General features: G+C 40.8%; 1 long non-coding RNA gene across 1 annotated transcript in view; it reads right to left on the minus strand.

Annotated features, from left to right (window-relative positions):
- LOC125332946 overlaps positions 1-20,648 on the minus strand; it is a 34,741-nt gene extending 14,093 nt beyond the window's left edge. The window contains exons 1-2 of the long non-coding RNA XR_007206691.1: positions 20,586-20,648; positions 20,178-20,271 (exon numbers count right to left, since the gene is read on the minus strand). This is a non-coding gene — a long non-coding RNA (uncharacterized LOC125332946). The remainder of the gene's footprint in view (positions 1-20,177; positions 20,272-20,585) is intronic.
- Positions 20,649-21,098: the final 450 nt, after the last annotated feature.

Here is a 21,098-nt window from a genome sequence, read left to right on the forward strand (position 1 = left end):
TAGTGTTACTTTTTTGTAATTTTCAGTAAAGGACTGGAGTGCTATTATCACATTTGTATGTGATATCTTATGAATTAAAGGCCAAATTGTTGGGGTGAGCAGAGGTTTGATGATATTTCAAGTTTGCCTGTGATAGCATGAATGCAGGCATTAGGCTGAACATCACAGAAGAAAAGTAGTATGCCAAGTTAGGATGTGTAAGAGTTAATATCCATAAGATCTTGTGATGTCTGACTTTAAATATTTTATTTTCTCAACTTTATAAAATAAACGAAACTTAAGGAAAGATTTTCCTATAACACAACTGAAAAAAGCATCCAGTATATGGTTTCAATTTAATCACTGCTAAAACAATCTAATATAAGCGGGGGATGCTATTAGATTGTGGCAGTAAGGGAGTCCTTCACTGGGCTACCTATGAAAGTCAAATAACTTTCTGGTTATTTTAGATTTAAAAATCCAAACTGTAGTGCAAGGCACTCTAGTAACTCCTTCATTGAGAAAGCAATGATTGAAAAATATGGGAAAATCATTCAGACTTATGATGAAAGATTTGCAGCTGCAGTAATTCTATGCTGGAAGTGCAAAGATGTCTTTCAGTCATCATTCAGATATGTTTCTACCAGAAAAGCAACACAAGAATTGTTTCAAGGTAATAGAAATTGTAAGTAGTATGTGGAGAACATAACTTGCATCTACCAGTATTGGATGGGGAAATGGAGATTTAAAGCTTTAAGCAGACTTAAAAAAAAAAAAAAATAAAACCTCTGAGTTGAAGAGATTCCTGAGGTCTAGAATGTGACTAACATATAACGCTTTCATTTGAGGGGTCAAGTAACATACTGGAAAACTTTAGACTGCACTGTTTGATGTCATTCAAGTGGAAAGTCTTAGAAGCTGTTTTAAAGTTTAAGTGAATTTTAATGGCCCAAATGAGAAAACACTTGGAAAAAATGTCATATGATTAACCATTTACGTCCTGAAGTACAAACCAGTCCCTTTGGCAGGCAGCAAAGCAGTGTGAAAAGCCAAAGAGATCCTTCCAGAATCATGAGATCTCTGAGGAAAGTTGTGTAGAGATGATGCTGGGCATTATAAAGTGCTGGCAGCTCTTCTGTTGTCAGTGTCTTGCTGCTCTCAATAGAAGCCAGATGACAAAAATCCTGTATTGAATATGCTTAAATTCTTTACAGATATTAAAAGAATGGGGTATTGGTTTCATGAAAAAAATAAAATTAAAAACCTCCACAAACTGAACAACCCAATATACTTGGTGGGAAGGGGAGGAGGCAAATGACTTGGGGCCAACTTCAGAAAGTAAATTGGAACCATCAGTAAGCCTTACAGGTTCTGAAGGGTCTCTGTAGTGTGAGATTTTAGGATCTATGGTGAAATCCAGGCTTTACACGTGTACTGTAATTGCCTCTGACAATGCTGTACAAAGCAAGGATTTCGAGGCTAGAAATCAATGAAAAGGCACAACAAATGCTGAGGCCTCCCTGGCTGCAATTAGATACAGGAGATTCAGATCATTTAAGTTTGTGCTCATAAATTGCAGAACAGTCAGTTAGGAAGCTGTAAAAGGTGGGAGCCACTTTAAAGCGTCGTATATAACGGGTGAGATTCCAGAGCGTGCTGCCCGGGAAAGACACTTTCAAGTGAACATAAAAATCCTTGAAGTGCTGATCCCAACGTGCACAGCTGCAGCAAAGAAGGCAAACAGTGTTACTGCCAGAGGACTGCAGTGTAAATAAGGGAGCTGCCATTCTCGTTATCTGTGGGTTAGAGCAGGAGCACAGGGTCTGCTCAGTGTATCTTTGACAGGAAATAGCCACTCTTAATGGGATATGAGGGAGATGAATCCAACTGGCACCATAAATCTGGGAGGTGTTAGTAAGCGTAAGGCAATTAGGATCCTTTTCACTGCAGAAAGGAGACAGTTTTATTACTTCTTTTAAAGTGTATTTCTTTCCTAAGTGATATAGGTGCCTGTTTTGAAACTGTTTCATTTAAATACAGGAATGAGTGATGGAACATAATCTGAACAGGATAAGCATTCTGAGGTTTTGAGTCAGCTATTTTACACAAACATGATCCAAGCCAGCTGTATGACAGTTTTAAATAATTTAAAGTAGGGTTTGGTGTGTTCGCCCCTACTGCAGAGTGCAAATTCAGGCTTCAGCTGCATGGGCAGCATTGCAAAAGGTTTGTTTGGTAGATGATAATTAACAGCTCCAAACAGTGCATTCCCTCTTCCCCTGCTAATCTCAGCCTCCAGCATATCTCACTTGCCAAATCCAGTGATAATCTTTTGGATGCAAGTGGCATCTCTTGGATTAAGCACTCCTGGGTGGCGCTTGGCTCTCCAGGCCTCACGGAATGGTGGTGGAGGAGAAGGCGGGTGGGAAGGGGAAGGATGTATGCCCCAGCTTTTGAAAACACTGGCAGAGCTGATATTTGCATTTAGCTTGGAAGAACTTGGTTTCCAAACTTCAAACTCTCCCCCTCCCCTCTGCTGGCCCAAGATCTGATGAAATGGCCGAAGGCAAGTTCACAGCTCTAATTAACAAGGTAGATAAGGTGCTCTAAAGGACTGAGCTAGGCACCTCCTGTGCCAAGAGATGCCTTTCCTGGGGCCGTGTTGGTGTGGTTTGGTGTTTTTTGGTTTTCTTTTTTAAAAAAGTCTAGGTCCATGCCCATTTGATGGACAGATCTGCGAGAACATTTTACTCTATAAGCTGGTACTCGTTCTTTGTTTTATGACATGCTCGTCACCATGGTATCTGGGCTCTGCAATGGTAGCTTGAGTGTCTGTTAATGCACACAATCATAGATTTTTCCATTACTTTTCCCAAAAGGCCATTACCTATTTTCCTGTACCAGCTGTGGACTTCACTACAGATTTAACTCCCACCCCCTGCCCTACACCTCAGCTGGAGGAGCAGGTTTATTCAGTTTTCTCTCTTTCAGAACTGTGCAAATTCCTCAATAAATGGGGTGTCACACTCGTGTGCAGCATAAAACAAAGTGTTTTTTGTTCATATACCCAGAATACAAATGTATTGCTATCTGCAAATTGTTTAAATTCTTCATGCTCTGCCTTTGGAAAGTCTATTTTAGGACTGTTTTATATGAAGTCTGTGCTACAGTTCTTAGTTTTTCCCCACCCTCTGTATTACAGCTTTACATGCAACCCAGATGCTGAACTATTATGGATATTTAGTCATAGATCAGTGGTGGAGCAATTTAATGTGGGATGCTGAGGATTTTGTATTGCTGATTCCTGATCAGATTTTCCTGAGCCTAAGAATAAAAAGGATTTTTACTACTGTGCAAGAGCTTCAGATTCCCCTGAATCTGAAAAATGTTTCTTTTCTTATTCACATTGCTAATAGTGATTTCAGTAATTCCATTCTGATCTTAACAGCACTTTTCTTACTCTGTTGCCTACGTATTTCTGATCCTTACTGGACCATCCTAAATGCTGAAACAAACACTAATGAGGGGGACTTATCCCTCTGGGCATGCCTGGAGGTACTGGAGGTGTAAGTGTTGTCAATGAGGTAGCTTGTGAAAAAACTATGACAGTTTTTCAGGAAAAAGCAGTTTCTTACATCCACAGGACTGCGCTGGGTAAATCAGCTGTTTTCACTTGCTGAAGTTGTATGGAATGATCACACTGACAGCTCATGGGGCTGGTCTCTAGTTCTGATTCCTCACACAACCCTGAAGCATGGTTGGTGAACGGAGCTTTGAGCTGCTCTGTACACCACTCCTCACATCTGATTAGGGCTCTCCCCCTGAGAAAACCAGGGTTATAAAACTCTTGGTTAAGCAAGGGTTTCACAAACCAGAAGTGGAGAAAACTGAGTAATAGAAGAGTGATACAAAACTCCCCTGTAACTTCAGGGAACCTCTGAGTGGAAAAATTCCAGAAGCCAGGGGTATCTGGCTTACGGTATTTTTATTTGTTCTTTAGAAGAAATGAAAAATTGCACTTAGGAAATGGAAGATTCAGAATACAGCAATACAGACTTTGGGAAATGATCAAATGGAAACTTGTCTGCAACAAATTGCTTTAATGATCAGCATAAATGTGTTTTAATTTGGATTAATTACAGCCTGGGAAGACTTTGCTCCTAAATAAACTTCAGGAAAATGTCATCCATAATGAATATACTAAATAAATTTCAGTATAAATAAATGGGTCATGGCTCTCCTACCCACTGAAGACTCGCTGTGTTTATAAAATGTACACAAAGCCCTGCATATATACTGTACCTTAAGGTATTTACGTAATGACAAAAGATCACTTTTTCATTTTCCAACCATCACCAAGGGATTGCAAAGCAATCAAACTTTAACAGCCAATTAATCTCTCTAGATGATGTTTGTGTAGCACTTAACCAGTTTCAGTAAATTAGATCCCTGTGGGCTGGGCTGTTACATTGATAGAAATGTTACTGCTAGCTAGAGGCATTCATTTACTAGTTCGTAAGAACAGCAGTATTGAGAAATCCGGAGCATATGGAAACAAACTCTCTGCACCTTTTAAAAAAGAAATGCTGTTTGTAAAGAATAGAAGGTTCTGGGACTGGCCCAGCATGGAGCCTCACTAAACTAAAGCAGTTTGTCAGTTCTGTTGGATTGGAGAGAGTGCTGTTAAATTCCTTGTAAGAAACAGAAGAAATCCATTGGGAGGCAGCTGTGGCTAAAGAAAGATAATTCATTGCAATAGCATCCACTTAAGCAAACAGTTAAAGGAGCAGGTTTGTTTAAAGTATTTCACCTGTGCATGTAGGCAAAATACATGAAAACAGTTTTTGGAAAATAAACCTCCAGGAGTGCAGAGTTTTCAGGGCACGTAAGATAAAAATCTATTGGAAAAGTATCATCTTGAAATTAAGCTGGAAAGTTTTTTCCATGTTGGTTCAAGGCATCTGCAGTAGCTCTCAGGCTCCCTGTGTGCCAGTCAAAGCCCACAAAGCCCAGCTGCAGAGCTTTGTGCCTGATGTCTACGTACCCGTGGCAATAGAGCTGCAGCTCTGGGGAACTGGGTTCTCTGTGTGCTCCTCAAGGGTTTCATTGCTTCATGACTGCTGTACTAGGTTAGTGTAAAGGTTCCATGACTCCAGAGAAGGGTTCTGGGGACGAATGGATGAGTTCAGCTCTATCTGCTCCTTGCTGTAGTCAAATCCAGCTGGAAGCAAGGCAGGTGAGCAGTTCTTGCTTGCTGCTGCACTGGTGTTGCATTCAGGGTGCAAACCGGGGGAAAAGACATGCTTGGAAGTGTTTAATTAACAGTTTCTGATCCATGGAAATGTCAGGAGGGCTTGAGGGAGGAATTAATTCTTGGCAGAATGAAGGCATTTGGTAAACGTCTCAGTCTAGATTGTTGCCCTTGAAGCTGGGGTGTGGAGTCAGTGACAGATGGCTGGCATCCCATCCTGACATCGGCACAGGGGACGTGGAAATTTTGTGGGTGGTTGGCTTTTTCTGGTAAGGGTCAGGAAGCCTGTGGTAGAAACTTGGGGTTACTTGGGAGCTGTCAGCCCAGGAGTGCCATGGCCTACACTGTCACAGCCAGTTGGGCAGGCAGTTGGTTTATGTATATTTTAATGGCTGGTGAACGTGCTCAGTGTAGCTGGATGCTTGCCTTTGAAAGGACAGGCTGTCCAAGCCCTCCTCAAGCCTGCAGTGGTACTTTGGTTCCCAAAATTCATGTGCTACACGGTGCGTGTGAGTATTTGAGGTCTATAGAAGCTGTTCACCATTCTGTGGGTGTTTGCTGAGGAAAGTCAGGGCTATGAGCACCTGCTGAGAAAGGCAGGTGGTAGCAAATAGGAGCTGGACTTTTGGACATGACCTTCTGCTTTGTTCCTTCTGATAACTTGCACTGTCACGCAGTGGCTGATGATGTGGCCTGGCCATATGGTGCTTAGCAGGAAAAGGTTTAGTTAGATTATTAGACAGGCAGCACATATAGTTGCAAGGCCAAAGAGATGATAAAGGAGGTCTCATCTTGTATCAGCAATGTTGCCATTGCTGAATTTGCTGATAATGGCCTGGAAATTGAGGAATGGTTGAGGTACCTTCAAAGGTCATCTGACTCCACCCCTTTTTGCTCTCTTATTCATAATTGACCCTTACTTCTACTGACCTCTTCTAGGTGTGACTGTTCAGTGCCTTTCAAGCACAGCTCAGGACATCTAATTAATATAGGGGGATGATAAGTTTCATCTACAGTTTTAGGTTTTTCCTTGGGCAACTGGAAGGATACTGGGGAAATGCCAGGCATTGGTTTACTTGGACAATGCAGCAGCTTTCACAGAAGGAATGAGATGGGTGTTAAGGTAAGTAGAAAGCAGCATAGGGGTATGTGGCTGCAATAAGAGCAAATGTACAGGCTTTGTCTCCCAGCATTTTAGCAGGACTTATGCTGCAAATGTGTATGTTGAGAAATTTTAGTTGAAAGCAAAATAGGAATTTTACTCCATGCTGTAACAATTGTGGGATTTGCAAGAGTGGACAGGAAGGTTTTTGAGTGTGGATATTGTGGTCGAAACATAGTTTAGAACATAAGGAAGCCTGTAGTATAAATGTGCTATTCATTACAATTTTTCAAAAAAGATGTGGTCTGAATGGCTGGTAATGAAATGCTTTCTTAATGCAATGATTTTCCTTACTGTTTAGATGCACAACGCACAAGTTTGGATAGAGGCTCTCTTTTTTTTGAGAACAGAGAAATGACTTTGTGTATTGAGTAAAATTACAACTTCCTAAAATGACATGCTGAGAAAATAAATGTATCTAAGTGATACTTGGCTCTAGGGGTGAAATGAAAGAACAAAACTACAGGACTTTCTCCAGCCAAGTGAAGTTCTGACAAGGTCATATAACAAAAGCATAATAATATCGCTCTGGGTTTCTAGTTATCATTTCAGTATGTGCTCTGACCAGTGAAAGCATTGCTAATTTTGTTTTCCACAGCTGTCCTCCATGTCATGAGTTTGAATTTTTGTATTGTTGGATCTTGCTCTCTTCCAGATATGCCTGTTTTTGGTTTCTTCCACAGTAATGAATAGTTTTGAGACTGTTAAAATAATCCTGTGTTTCCACTAGAAGCAGTCTACGGAATATTTCTCTGCAATTTAATATCTGGATATAACTTTGAAAGGTTATACCACGTATCTGCTAAATATCTTCACTCTGCAGTGCAGGCAGGCAAATGCATTTGATTTTTTTTTTATGCCACAGGTTATAATCAAGCACTGTCAAAACAGGACTGAGTGGTGTAAAGATTCAAGAGGTGATGCTTCCTCCTGTTCAGACAGTAGACTTTTGCAGAGCATGTTAATGGGGTGTGAAGCTGCAGAGGGAAACCCTGTGACAGACACTTCTCCGACTCTTTGGGAGGTCGGTGACTTGGGAGACTGCCAGCCAGGGGAGTACAAGCTGACCCACTGCTTCTGTCACCTAAGTGCCTCTTCCCACTCTTCCCCCAATTCCCCCCCAACCCAAAGCTCGAATTAATTGAATGTAATGACTTGTGGAAACTTTTAACAGCCTGTTGTTATCCAAGGCAGGGCAGCTGGTGTCTCCTGGAAGAGGTTAGACATACAAAATCCAAGTATATGGTGCAGGATGCCTTAGGGACAGCTAAACTTCTGCTGAAGTTTGATCTGCAGGACCAGTCCTGGAGCAATGGGCTGGTAATGTCAAGCAACCTTTAGGTAATCCTCCTCTGCCTGCATTAGCAAGTAAGTGTTGTACCAGTATTTGAAGCATTTGCTTTCCATTTTCTTCTGTCAAGAGACAGAAAATTTGACTCCTAGCAATCCCACAGTGCTAACATTTCTTTTTCCTTTTTTTCCTACTACAAATTTACAGCAAAACCAAACCAACCTACCAGATATATTTTTATATTATCAGCCCTTCCCCAGAACAATTTTGCTTCAAAACCACTCATTAAGCTGGAACTGGCAAAGCTCAAAGTTCCAGTCTTTTATTCTCAGCCAGAGGGTCCACATTTCTCTGTCTCCTTGCAATAGCTGTTCCTGCATTGCCTCATGATACAAAGAAAAATGAGAACTTTTTGACCTTCCTCAAAAGTTTTTTACTTTCATGGACAGATAGTACATGGTGTCTTTAGCCCCAACAAGAGGCCACACTAAATGCTGCTTCCTGGATGAGCTCAGCACAGATCAACAGAAACCTTTCACTGCAGGAAATGCTGATTTTTGGGTGTCATTCCTCTCTGCCAACTCAGCAGCAGCTATGGCACCAAAAGAAGCCCTTCTGCTCATTCAGCATCTGGGGTGAAATATTTGCCAAGGGTTTGGTTTTGGCCTCTTGGTTTGTGCCTACAGTGCCCAGGATTCCCAGAGGGTCTCACAGCCAAACCTTTCCTACGTTCGGGTTGCGGAGCCCACCACAAGCCAGGTTTTGTTGGCACAGCCCATAACCAGCAAATCCTACAACACCAATGTTTCTTAGATTCTTCCAATGCTCTGCTTATAGTCCAGTAAGATCAGCTTTTGCAGCTTTCAGGAAAGAAAGCAAGCAATTCTTACCAAAGTACAGCAATCCTGGGAATTAACAAAAGAAAAGTTAAAACCAGATGTGAACAGGTGGTAAAATTGTATTTGCAATCTTCTCCTTTAGTCATATAATATACCAGCCATCTCCAACCAACTCATTTTTATCACATCACACCAGACAATGATATGTGGAGGAAACATTAAAAACAAATAGATACTAAAAAAATCCTAATCATGGATGTGCACATACAAAATAATTGAGGATGATGTGCATGTACTAAGTAGAGTTAAAAACTAGAAGATGGTGTGTGTATATATATACACACACACATATATATAATCTAGGAACTCAATTTAATTTTTGCATACATTGATTCCCCCATGTCCTTATTGTTGCTTATGGAATTCTCCAATTACTAACTCCACAACTCATGCAGCCATGCAACAAAAATGTGGTTATGTTGCATATGGGTACATAGCAGAATGTCTGTAGAATAAAGTTTGCTGATTAAAATCCTATTTTAAACATGCAATTAAAAAGTCTTCAGTAATATTGCAATTAAAATACTTGTAAAATGCATCTATGCTAGGAAAAAAGCTAGAAAACTGGAATGAATATGGTATTCTGATCTCTTACTGTACAGATGTATAATAATTCTCAATCTGTTCTTGCCTGGGCAAGTCAGAGTCTGTGCAACATTCAAGATTAATTAGAAGGAACACGTGTTCCTCATGGACAATCTCATGTCTAGTACTACATGTAAATTAATTCATGTCACCATGGGCCATGTTGTGTCATGACTTTTTTTTAGGTAAAGAATGTACTATTTTTTGACTGCAATTACTATAGATTGCCTATTGATTTTACAATCTCTGTTGAGAGGTTTTATAAAAATAAAACATCGGGCAATATGTAAGTTGGTTTTCTGCTGGGTTTTTTGTGGCTGTTTGTTTGATCTCTTCCAACTAAGAGAAGCCATAAGGTATGAACACACTATATTCTGTTTGGGCATCCATAACACGAACACAGAGTGGTTATCACAAAGGCTCAACAACAGCCACCTCTCCCCAGCTTATTGCCTTGAGGAAACAGCACTGCCTCCACCACCAAGCACAAAACAACATCACATTACACTTGCAGAATCCAAGGTCTCAGCTTTACCTGGCCTTTGATCTGCCATAACAGAAGGAAGTGTAAACCAAGATCAAGTTTATTAACTACAGATCAAAGGGCAGCCTAGTTCTACCCTTTCCAATTGCAATTAAAGACTGGAGGTAAATTTCTGCTGGAAATTATTACTTAGAGATATATAGGTTATTTTTTGCAGTCGTTGAGTGTGCCATTGTAATTTAAAAACACAACTTCAGGGACACTATGACCCATGATTTCTCCCAGCTCTTACTTGGAGATTCCTGCTCTTCCTCTGGCATTAGGGTGTTTGTTAATTGGGAGTATTGATGCATAGCACCATGTTAAGAGCTAACAGGGCTATTGTAGTAATACAGTAAAACTTAGAGGTCCAATCATCATTTTAAATTGCATTTCATCCTCAAAATACATGCTTCCAACTGATTCAGCTTTATTGAGAGATTGGTGGTACAAGTTACTTGAAAACTCATTGAGTATAAATAAACAAATATATTTCTCCAGCCTTGGAAGCACCTTGGAAATCGCCTTCTGCTCCCAGCACCATGTGAATTCATCACTTAAGTGCACTGCAAAACAAAAAGCTATACTGCATTTGGATTTCACTTTTAGGAGTAGCTTAGTCACTTTTTATAACCCGAGAATTGTGATTCTTTACCATAACAGCAGCTCAAAACACATTATAGTGTCTAATTTTTTGAAACTTAATTGTAGAACACTCTTAATATGGCCTTTAAAATAAAACACAATCTAAGTACCTTGCAGCTTCTTACACAATTAAATTCTTTGAATGAAGCACTATCTTGCAATTTTGCAAGTCAAAGCAGCAGATGTATATGCTAAAGCACAACTCAGGGTAAGCAGATGCCATTAATGATTGAGACTTATGACTGAACTTTATTCCAAATATGAGGCAATATGAAACCAAGATACCTGTGAATTACATGCTTTTTTGGTGTATTCATACAGACATAACAGTCTTGAAACAGGACAAATGTTTTCATTATAAGTTTGATCATTCCCACAGCAGTCAGCAGGAGGTTTGGGGTACTGGTGTCAGGAGCATAAGACTGGTTCTTGTAAGGCATCACCACCCTCAGCTTCCACCATGCTAAGTCAGCTCACCTAAAACAACATGTCCTAAAGTAGATTTTATTTCTTAAAATATCAGTTGACAGACAAGTGCTAACAGCTAAAACTCAGACTACCTTCTTTATTAAAAATAACACAGCCCCGCCTCTTCAAATTAACTTTCACCCCCTCTTCTCCAGCTCATCTCCAGGACCCTCTGTTATATTCCAGTGCCACCCGACCCTGACATCAGTGGCTGGGCGACATCCAGGCTTCATCATCGTACAGCTGGTTTCAAAACCACAAGGTAAATTAGCATTTACCCATAGAGATACCCAGCAATCATTACCATACTATATTCAGCTCTCTCCTTAGATTGGCAAGTACTGCTCAGTATAAAGAGTTGGGTTGTTTTCTTTTTTTTTTTAAAAAAAAAACATTCTTAAACTACAGCCAATACAGACAGCTTCCTTATATTCCCAAATTAGTTGCATAATGCTGCTGCCCTTTTGTAAAGATAGATCACACTGGCACTTCAGAAATGGCTGCAGTTTCCAAGTGATGACAGAATTTCACATCCCCGCCCTATTCCCACCGAGTGCCAGGATCCTTTCCAACGCCTGCAGCAATGCTTTGAAGTAGGTGCAAATGCAGCAAATGCAAAAGATTAAAGGATTCTGGAGTTCATGGATAGAGGTGCAGAGCTCACTATCACCAGAAAGATTCAGCTAAACATTTTAAATTTTTATTTAAAGAATTTCATCATGAGTTACACTATAGAACTTTTCCTCAGGATATATTTTACATAACTGTCTATGCTGCTTGTGACTAAATCCTTGGATGCATAGAAATGGAGGCACATTCAGCCTTCCACCATCGTTCTCCAAGACAGTGCAGATCTCACACACAGATAACAGCATACCAAGAGCTGAAAGGTTAAAAAATGTTCAAAATAGACAGCAATATTACCTCAACATTTTCTTTTTTAAGCAGCTTTCACACAGAATGTTTAAAGGAGAAGTTTCACATTTAAAACATCCTCCTACAGGGGGAAGCTGCAATATTTCTGACAGACATTTTAATTTTTGTTAGGCGTTTCACTTACTCAGTATTCTGTCAGTTTAGGAACTAGGAATCAGGGCTTTCAAAAATCAGCTAATGACACGAGTTTCAGTCACTGGCCCTCCAAAGGTGGCTTACCAAGCATTATTTCTTTTAAGGCAAGGGGAGAGGAAGAGTGGGGTTTATGATGATTTTTTTTTTTTTTTTTTAAATCAATCCTTCAAATCACAACTGTTAACCAAGTCAAAAGCTGAATACTCAGGTAACAAAGGTTTCCACCTCACTCACTGTTGCTGAATGTCCTGGAGTGTACCAGTAGCAAAAACTGCATCCCCACAGGGTTACACAAAATCTGCTCTCTAAGACATTTTGACATCAGCTTCCAGAAGATGCAGTGTAACACAGGGTCCTGCAAATTTAGGTGCAATTCAAAGCAGTAAGCTATAAAAGACTCCCTAAAACTTTCAGATGGGTATACAAACAGTTGGAAATAATCACCTACACTGATACTTAATTTCTGTTGTCGTTTAGAGATAAGTATGACAGATTTGGAAACAGAACTCTTCTTAGATTAAAGGCCATAAATAGAGCAGAGAAGCAGAAGCATCTTCTGTTTCTCTGCTATTTCTTTCAACTCTGGGTCTGCCTGCCCCAACCTCATCCTCAAACTTGAACTCCAGCCTCTTCCTTTCCCTGATGGCTTATCTCACCTTCCCCAATCAGGACCTCAACACCATATCCCTTTTCCTCCAGTTCTAATTCTCCCAGCCCACCACAGTCTTTCACTTCCTGCCCATACATGCCCATCCTTACCCTCTTCCCTGACTGGGCAGATAGCAGCAGTGCCTGAGGTGATGCAGAGCAAACAGCAGCAGTGTCTTCAGCAGCAGCATGTCAGAAGTATCCTGCAACAGTCGAGCCACCAAAGCTGCAGCAAGATGCTTTCACATTTACTGAGCTATGGGATCTGCAGTTCCCATGAACCTGCATGGAAGGCATGTGAAAAGTGCCAGAACTCTCCCCCTTAAAGCTGACCAAAATAAACACTAGTCAGACTGCTGTTACTGATGGCTCTTCATTTTAGAATCGGCACAAATTGTCTAAATACATTTAATGAAGGTTGAGTGTAGATTTTCTCCTGAAATCAGCACTGCTGAAATGAAGCTGATGCAGATCTCAGTTTCTCTTCCTGGACCTGTGATACACTACCACCATAACAGATTTGTCCTGTTTCTAATACTTGTCTCCCTCCCCCATCCTAGACAGAAGTGCTGAAACAATTTACACATGGGCATTACCAACCTCACTGTCCTTGTATAAGATCTCTTCCCTTTTGATCTCTTTATTAAAATTTAAGAAAGAGAGGAAGACTGGGAAAAGAGGAGGAAATGAGGGAGTGTTGGTTGTATAGTTTGAACACTTAGAACTGCTGCAAGGTAGAGAACACATTAAAACTAGTAGAAATATTTGTAAAGAAAAGTTTAAAGGCCTAACACATAAGCAGTACTCTGAGTTACAGTGCTTTGTGCTTAACAGAGTCAGCATGAGAGCCCTGAGGCTACAGTAAAGTTAACAAGCATGAACAACAGAATTGCCAGCACCAGGACACAGTTTATATGTACCCTGTGCACATGCTTTTTCAAATGTAACTAATTTTTTCCAAGATAAATAGGAATACTAATGAATATCTTAGCCTGTGGCACTGGGTTGGCTAGGTACCACGCACAATGAGGAAGCAGAACAAAATTAAGAACTTCTAAAAATATATTAGCAGTAATAGCAATTTTTAGCTTCTTGCTGTTTTGTCTTATATTTTCAGTGAGACCTAATGAGGTCATTAGACTTACACAATGATTTAAGTTTTCTTCACTTGTGTAGAACAAGTCAGGCTTTTCTAAGAGGGTCAGTGCCAAGACCCTTGCGTTTGGTCCATCTTCTTTCCAAGCTCTTCTTTCCATGATCACTTGCCCTCCCCTATATCGCACTAGGGTGGAACATTACCCTAAACTACTACATCCTCAGACCTGCTCTGGGCTTAGGAATTAAATCTATCATTTTTCACCAATACAGTCACACCTAGAAGCCCCAAAGAGTGAAGAGCTAACACTGTTTAATCTAGTCTGCCCCCCACTCCTTCTTGACAACTCCTTTAATAACCCAAAGGTGTGAAGAGATGAAAGCAATACAGCAAAAGCCAACAACTCAAATACTAAATAACTCTATTCCCTGACTTGTGACTTCTAAGTTTCCTTGGCCGCTCCTCAAAGGGTCTTGCTGAGACCAGGAGGCCTTATCTGATGGAATTCAACATCAGTAACTTCAAAGTCATGCTCTGCAGGCATGATGGGGAAATCAATCCAACTGTGATACACAGTTATTAGATCAGCTATTGCCACTCAGAAAAGAAAACTGTGAACCCACCCGTGGAAGTGTCAGCTCACTGTTCATCAACAAAGGAAAAAATGAGTCAGAGGAACAGTCCAAGGAGCAGAGAGTGAAATCTAACACACCTTGGTGTGTGTGCCACTACAAACTTGCATGGTGGCATCCAAGTTTTGTATCACTTTTTCAAACTGTATTCAGCTTTGCTTCTAATCCCAAAAAACCACTGGAGACAAGAAAATTCTAGAAGAGAAAGGCAATTATAGATAGAAAATATCATCAACACTGAAAGAGGCTAGAACTATGATACTCTTTCAGACTGGGGAGAAAAGGTGATTTAGATAGGAATAAAGTATCACAACACAGTTTTGGAGTTTAAAACACGTCTCAGTGCTAGAACACTTCTTCAAAGGACAACAATTTAGATCCAGACTGCTATGGGCCAACCCCTCAGAGTCCCCAGCCAAAAGGTCATTTGAAGTGGCACATAGCAGCAGAGAAGAGACTTGTACAGTATTTTCACCACCTCAGCCAGAGGACAGGACCAACCCAAGGCTGATTCAGTGTTCCTACCAGATGGTGTGTGCCAAGAGGCTCCCACAGAGTACTGGCTAGAAGCTAAAGCTGCCCCCAAGATAACCTGCAATCCGAAATCGGAGGCTGTGCAAAGATGCCACCTGCTCCCTCTTGCAGGGTAAGCAAGCCTCTGGATGGGAGCCAGTCCCAGGGGCATCGAACTCTGCTGCTTGTTCACACCTACATCCATAAGGGATTGAATGTGTTTTTTCCTAGTGCGGAATTTTTATTCCAGAAAACATAGGGCTGTTGGGTATTTTCTCACTCCCCCTTCTGTGGATGCCATGTAGCCTGAAGAGACTAAAAATCCATGCCTTCTTAAAAAACTCTTTTTTAATGAATTTAACTCCTTCCACTGCCTTAGGCAGCAGATTCAAACCAAGATGAACATGTGTTTTCATACTTTGAAGCAAGTCTCATCAAGACCAGGCTTACAAATATAGTCCAGAAGTAACACAATCAATATTTCCCTATAGTATAGCCTAACCCATTGTAGAAGGCTTTTCCTATAAGTTGACTCAAAGAGCCTCCTCATTCTTTGAAATGTAAAACCAAGAATTTCTGCCAGAAACTGTTCAACATTTTTCACCAAACAGGAAACTTGGCCTCCTGAAGCCACAAGATCCTGATACAAGCAGCTGTGCTCTCCTCTGCACAGCTCTGGTACAACACCAAACCCCCCATTTGACTCCAGCACTTTTCTGTGTGACTGTCTTTGAGCATGGTGAACAGAGCCTTTCTTTGTATCACAAAATTATAGACAGACACCAAAGCCTGTGCCCACTGGTGTAAGAGCAGTGACCACTACAGAAGCACACACCCCACCAGAACCAAACTGATGCTGAACTGAACACTCTGCTCTGCTATAAAGAAAGAGCAGAGTGTGTGAGCATGGCAATTGTTATCTGAGATCTGGTTCATGGGAGAATCAGCTCTAAGACTCAGAATATTGTAGCATACCAGTCTGAAGATACCTTAGCAATTTGAAAAAATACTCTCTTCTGAATGTCTGGCATTCCTAATTATTGCTGTAGCAAATTTGTCTTGTCTTTTTTCATATTATTTTATTACTTTGATAAAGTGTATTCTTGTATTTGAAAATAATGATGTGTAGCTTTTTATTATTCACTTTTAAATGACATTTTTTGCAGATTTACCTGGTGATTAGTGCCAAGAAAAATAATTTTTCTCAGCTATTTTCCTACAGTTGAGTGGTATCTCTTCTCTCTGGGTACTTTATGAGCTCAGAAGATCTTTATTGCTGTCTCAGAAGGTCTGGAAGGCAAAGATTAAATTTCACTAAGGTCTAATCAGATTTTCATAAAGTTGAGCCAGAAAATGAGGTTGCTTCTGTCTCCATTTTTGACTGGTTTGCTCTTTATTCTTTTAAATTGCATCTCTGACTTCCCTGCTCTGGTGATCATGCACTGGAGTCACAGCATTGCCTCCTCAAGGGAGAGAGAAGCTGCAGAGAGGGCTGCTGAGGAGCTCAGTGCAATGGCAGATTTCTCCTGCTCTCCTGGAATTTTTGTGGCACCTTTCCACATCTCAACTGGAAGAGCAGTGGATGTGAACTCTTGGCTGCTGTTGCTGAGTTTCTTGGTATAATTACGGTGATGCCCTGCAAGCATCTCTAAAGGAAACCGGTGTCACAGCAGAAAGGGGAAGTGAGCAGACCTGTGTAGGATCCTCACCCCAAGCACAGGCAGGTGCACTGCTGGGGAGTTTCTGGAGCCCTGCACCATGCCATGCAGCTTCTCGGGGCTCAGCACTTGCAGCAGCACGAGGTCTGTGCTCTGGGAGAGTTCAGAGGGTGAGTCCAGAATGCGAGACTTCACAGCACCAGTCAGAACCTGCTGCTCTCCAGCTGGCACTTACCTGGCTGCGTAGGGAACTAATTTGTTGATTGCCCACTAGAAATGCTTTACATTTTTCAGTTTTCTTCAGTCTACTCTTTGGAACTGAGATAACAGATAAGAAGTGTGAGGTGCTGCTTTTCTGGTATCCATGGCACAACTCCTACCTCCTTCAACAGAGCAAACTAAGTTCTCTCTCTTCCCTGTCCTTCTTTTCCACTTGCTTTTCTTGGGTTTCTCTCCTGCTTTCTGCTGAAGGATTTCTCCAATGCAGGCAGAAAAGCAGTGGTCGTGTGTATTTTCTTAGGGTATTTATTAGGTGCAACGGTGATGAATGAAATGGTCATGGGAACCAAATATGTAATAAATAAATTCCATTACACTTTTGACCAGCTGTTTAGTTGCATGGAATTTTGGGTGGATGGATAACAGGGATATGCAACAGGAGCAGTGGGTGGAGGTGGGAGAAGAAACCAATATTTTTTTCAAGGGCTTTTCTTGCCCTGCTGATTTATGGAAAAGCAAATCAATAGAATAACATTGTCACTAAACCTGCAAACATTGTTAAAGACAATCATATCTAACCATAAAGAGGAAGAATTTAAAGATATATCTTGTATGCTGAGGCCAAAAGTCCACCTGTATGCTACGTGCTAGTGCTCAGTACTTCATTATTTGGCCCCTTGATGCATGAGGGCCAAATTGTCTTTACAGATTGTACCCATTTAAGCTTGAGAACTATTAGTTTTTCTGGGATGAACCCTCATATCTGTGCACTCATGTGACAAGTGTGTCACCCAGCAGGCTGCTTGTGATAGCTGTCCTGTGCAGGAGAGCTGTGTGATGTCCCACAGCAGGCAGGCAGCACTGCAGAGGCACAGCTGCTGTGATGTGATATCCCATGAGCTCCTACCATCCCTGCTGCTCTCCGCTGAGTGCGTCCCTGCGAGCAGCTTGCATGGGGAACTGACCTGCATCTTCGTGTTTGTTTCCACCCTCATTCTTCAACCACTGTAGAATTAAAATGATGAACAAATCCAGCCTGGCAAACTTGGCAGATTCTCACTTTATTCATGAAGGCAGATCTAATGTTCCCTGACAAATTGTTCCAGAGAAACTGTCTTGTAAAATACAGGATCTGCCAGTTCCTTCATACCAAACCATATTTCTATTAGGACACAGTGTTAATGGTTCGTTGGAAAGTACAATGCTTGGTGCAGAGTGAATCTGAAATCATTTAGCATACTTGATTGTTAACTGAGATAACTATCCTGTGAGTGCATCGGCTGCCATCTGTCCATTTACTTGACAGCCTTGGAGGGGGGAATAATCTCGAGAGCTGGCACCAGTCCAGTTTGCCGCAGGTCTGCTTTCTAGTGTTTTTGTAGCAGATGTTGTGCCACATGCCCAAAGCTGCTGCCTGTAAGCTGCTGTGTGCTCAAATTTTTAATTTTGGGGGGTGTCTGACTGTCTTTGACACAAGATTTGCATTTATCTTAGCAGCCCCTTATGGGGCTGCCTTTGTTATAAATGATAATCTGATGAAAGAACCAGGGCCAAAACCTCTAGGCCTCTGTCACAGGATTTCTGATGGCTTCAGTGGACACTGGATTGGACCCTGACTTGCTGGTTGCTAATGTATTTTCTATCCTTTTAATGATGTGCATTTGGAATATGGCACTTCTGAAACAGTATGGAACTAGGGAGTCCCCAAGTTTGCACTGTGCTTTAAGGAATTCAATAGTCCTTGCTTATCTAAGATGCTCCAAAGCTGTTTATATACATAGATCCTTGCCTGTTATGCACAGGGAAACTAGAAATTACACCCAATTTTCCCTCCTCTGTTATCTTCCACAGATAACATTATTCCACTGAAAGCCAGTTGATCCTAAATTAATGTAAATCAGCCAAGGTAAGGTGAAGCTCTAGGAAGTGCTGCGTTTTCCAATTGTGTGATTAAAATGCTTTGCTCCTCCTGTGCAGCTTGGTGGTTGTCAGCAGAGTGGCAGGAGGGAATTATCATCTTGCTGCAGCAACCCCTGTTGCTGCTGATAGGGAAGATTTCTTCTTTTCTCCTTCCCTGCTTTTCATTAAGAAAAAGCAAAAGGGGAAAAAAAGTCAATTAGGCAATGCAAGATGATGGATCTCTGTGCATTTGCTACATGTCATCTGTTTCAAGAGGTTTGCTATATGAAACTGATAACTGCTGGGCTGTCCACAGTGTCCGTCTTCCATCCTGGTCTATATTTCCACTTGATCACTTTGTTTCAGACAGCCTGGATGAGTTCTTGGAGGATGAAAAATGGTTTGACTGTGTCAGTTTAGCTCTACAGCAACTGCCCATAGATTTGCTTCTGACTGTGTGTGTAAATAAAATATAGTACAAGGGGTGACCCATTTTGTGTGTTAGGCATGGGAAACTTTCCAGTCTCAGTAATTAATTTACCACCTTTAAGAGGAAATCTTGTAGGTTGTTTTTTCAGCGTGTGGCTTAATTTGCCTTTGTACAGTGTCTGTGCTTCTTTGAGCTGACAATGTTTGGGTCAGAGTCTGCCTTTGAAAACGTTAAAGGTGTACAAAGTAAAAAAATGTGATTACAACACTCAATCTTCTTAATTAGTTTCTATTGTTCATTCTGTTAAATGCCATTTGCCTGTCAGGGAAATGCATCCCATGTGCAGGGAACACTGCTGGAGTGCTGTGGAAGTGATAGGTTTTGAATATCTTGAGTTTTGGGAAAGGCCTTCATAATATCTCTGACTAGAACAATGACTAGGTAGTTAATCATAATCTAGGATCTCAGGCTGAGAAATGCTCCTGGTTCATGCTGTGTGTGCAGACATCTGTTACTCAGCAACAACTGTCACTCTCTTTCCAGATGAGTTATTAGCAAATGTTAAAAAGACAGGTATACGGTAAAAGTTTAATGCCTATGAAATGCCCTGTGAGGCTGCAAGTGCCTTAGCATATGGAATATAATTCTGAGTAATAAAGAAATGAGCATTCCAGGGTATTTATGATGATTGGAAAAAAAAAAGAAAAATACTGCTGCCATGTAAAAATGAATCAAAGAATTCAATTTACTGTTCCAACAATGCATGCTTTACAAACGTACATGCTATAGTTTATGGAGGCATTTAGCTGAACAAGGCAACAAATGTTTTCTGGGAAGCAATATGAGGCAATGTATTTGTCTACAGCTGAAAATGTGTAGTTGCTTTCCTAAGGATTGGGAGTAATCTTGCTAAAGCAGAACAAGAAACTTTTACAATATCAAGATGCCAGTAGAGAGTGGACAGAAAAACTTCATTTAAGTAAGGTGAAGATATGACATTTATTGATCTCATAAGATAAAATACTTCACTTTTCTGCAACTACCAGCATAAGAATAGAGTTAGAACAAGCTGTAGCTATCACAAGTATTTTATTTCCTACACAATGCATAGTTTAAGTTACATAAAAAGAAGTATCTGCAGTATTTCTTTAAAATATAAACATTAAATTCTATAGTATTTGCATCAGGACAGCTTCTCCTGCTCTTACCTGTTAAATCCAGAGACAGATGTTGGCAGTTCTGGTGCGCAAATGCTTGTGCCAGTGCTCCAGGATGCAGCACCTCTCTTTGTGCTGGGTGTGCCTTGGGATAGATAATGAATGAGACATGATTAATCACGGTACAAGTAGTTTGGAAGACGGGCAATAAAAACAAAGAACTTGAAAGTTTTTTTAAATAAAGCTCTATGTAGAAGCCTTACTTTATCTTCTATCCATCCTCCTCATCCTAAAGTCAGGCACTCTAACTCGTCTTTTCTCCATTGCTTAGCAACACTCATGGGTGAACTTACTTAAAGCAGAGCTTTGTTCCCAGATGTGATTTCAGTAATATTTGCAGGCTTAACAGTTTTGAGATGTGAAAATCAGCCCCCTTTCTCCCCACCACCATTAGCCTACCTCACTAAATAATTTTTCTTGTTCTCTCCTGCACCCCAGGCATGTTCAGTTTTTGTCTCCACTGTTTTGATCTAACCAAGAGAGTTGTGGAAAGAGGGGGGAGGTTCAAACAAAGCTCTAATTGTGGAGGATGCACATACAATGTGCACAGCAAAGCTGCGTGTTGGGAATAGAATTGGAGTGTAAATGCAGAATGGGTCAAGGAAAGAACTGTTATTTCTCTCAACTCAATTTGATTTTTTTTTGAAGTTGAGATTGAATAAATGGCATTTTTCATGCCAGCATTTATGTGCTGAATTGGTATGGCCAACTGCATATTACAATATAGCCTTGAACAATCATTTTAAGTAGGGAGAAGCTACAGTAGCTAATTGCTTCCTACACAGTTTTTCTAATTTTGGCAATACAGTGACATATCAGCACTTCCTAGAAATATTGTTTGCCAGGCTAATCTGCATCTGTATTTAGTCCTGTTTCTAGAGCATGATCTGGTTTATCCAATCTGTTTCCTCT

The sequence above is a fragment of the Corvus hawaiiensis genome, chromosome 13, assembly GCF_020740725.1.
Source record: "Corvus hawaiiensis isolate bCorHaw1 chromosome 13, bCorHaw1.pri.cur, whole genome shotgun sequence".
Classification (NCBI taxonomy): domain Eukaryota; kingdom Metazoa; phylum Chordata; class Aves; order Passeriformes; family Corvidae; genus Corvus; species Corvus hawaiiensis.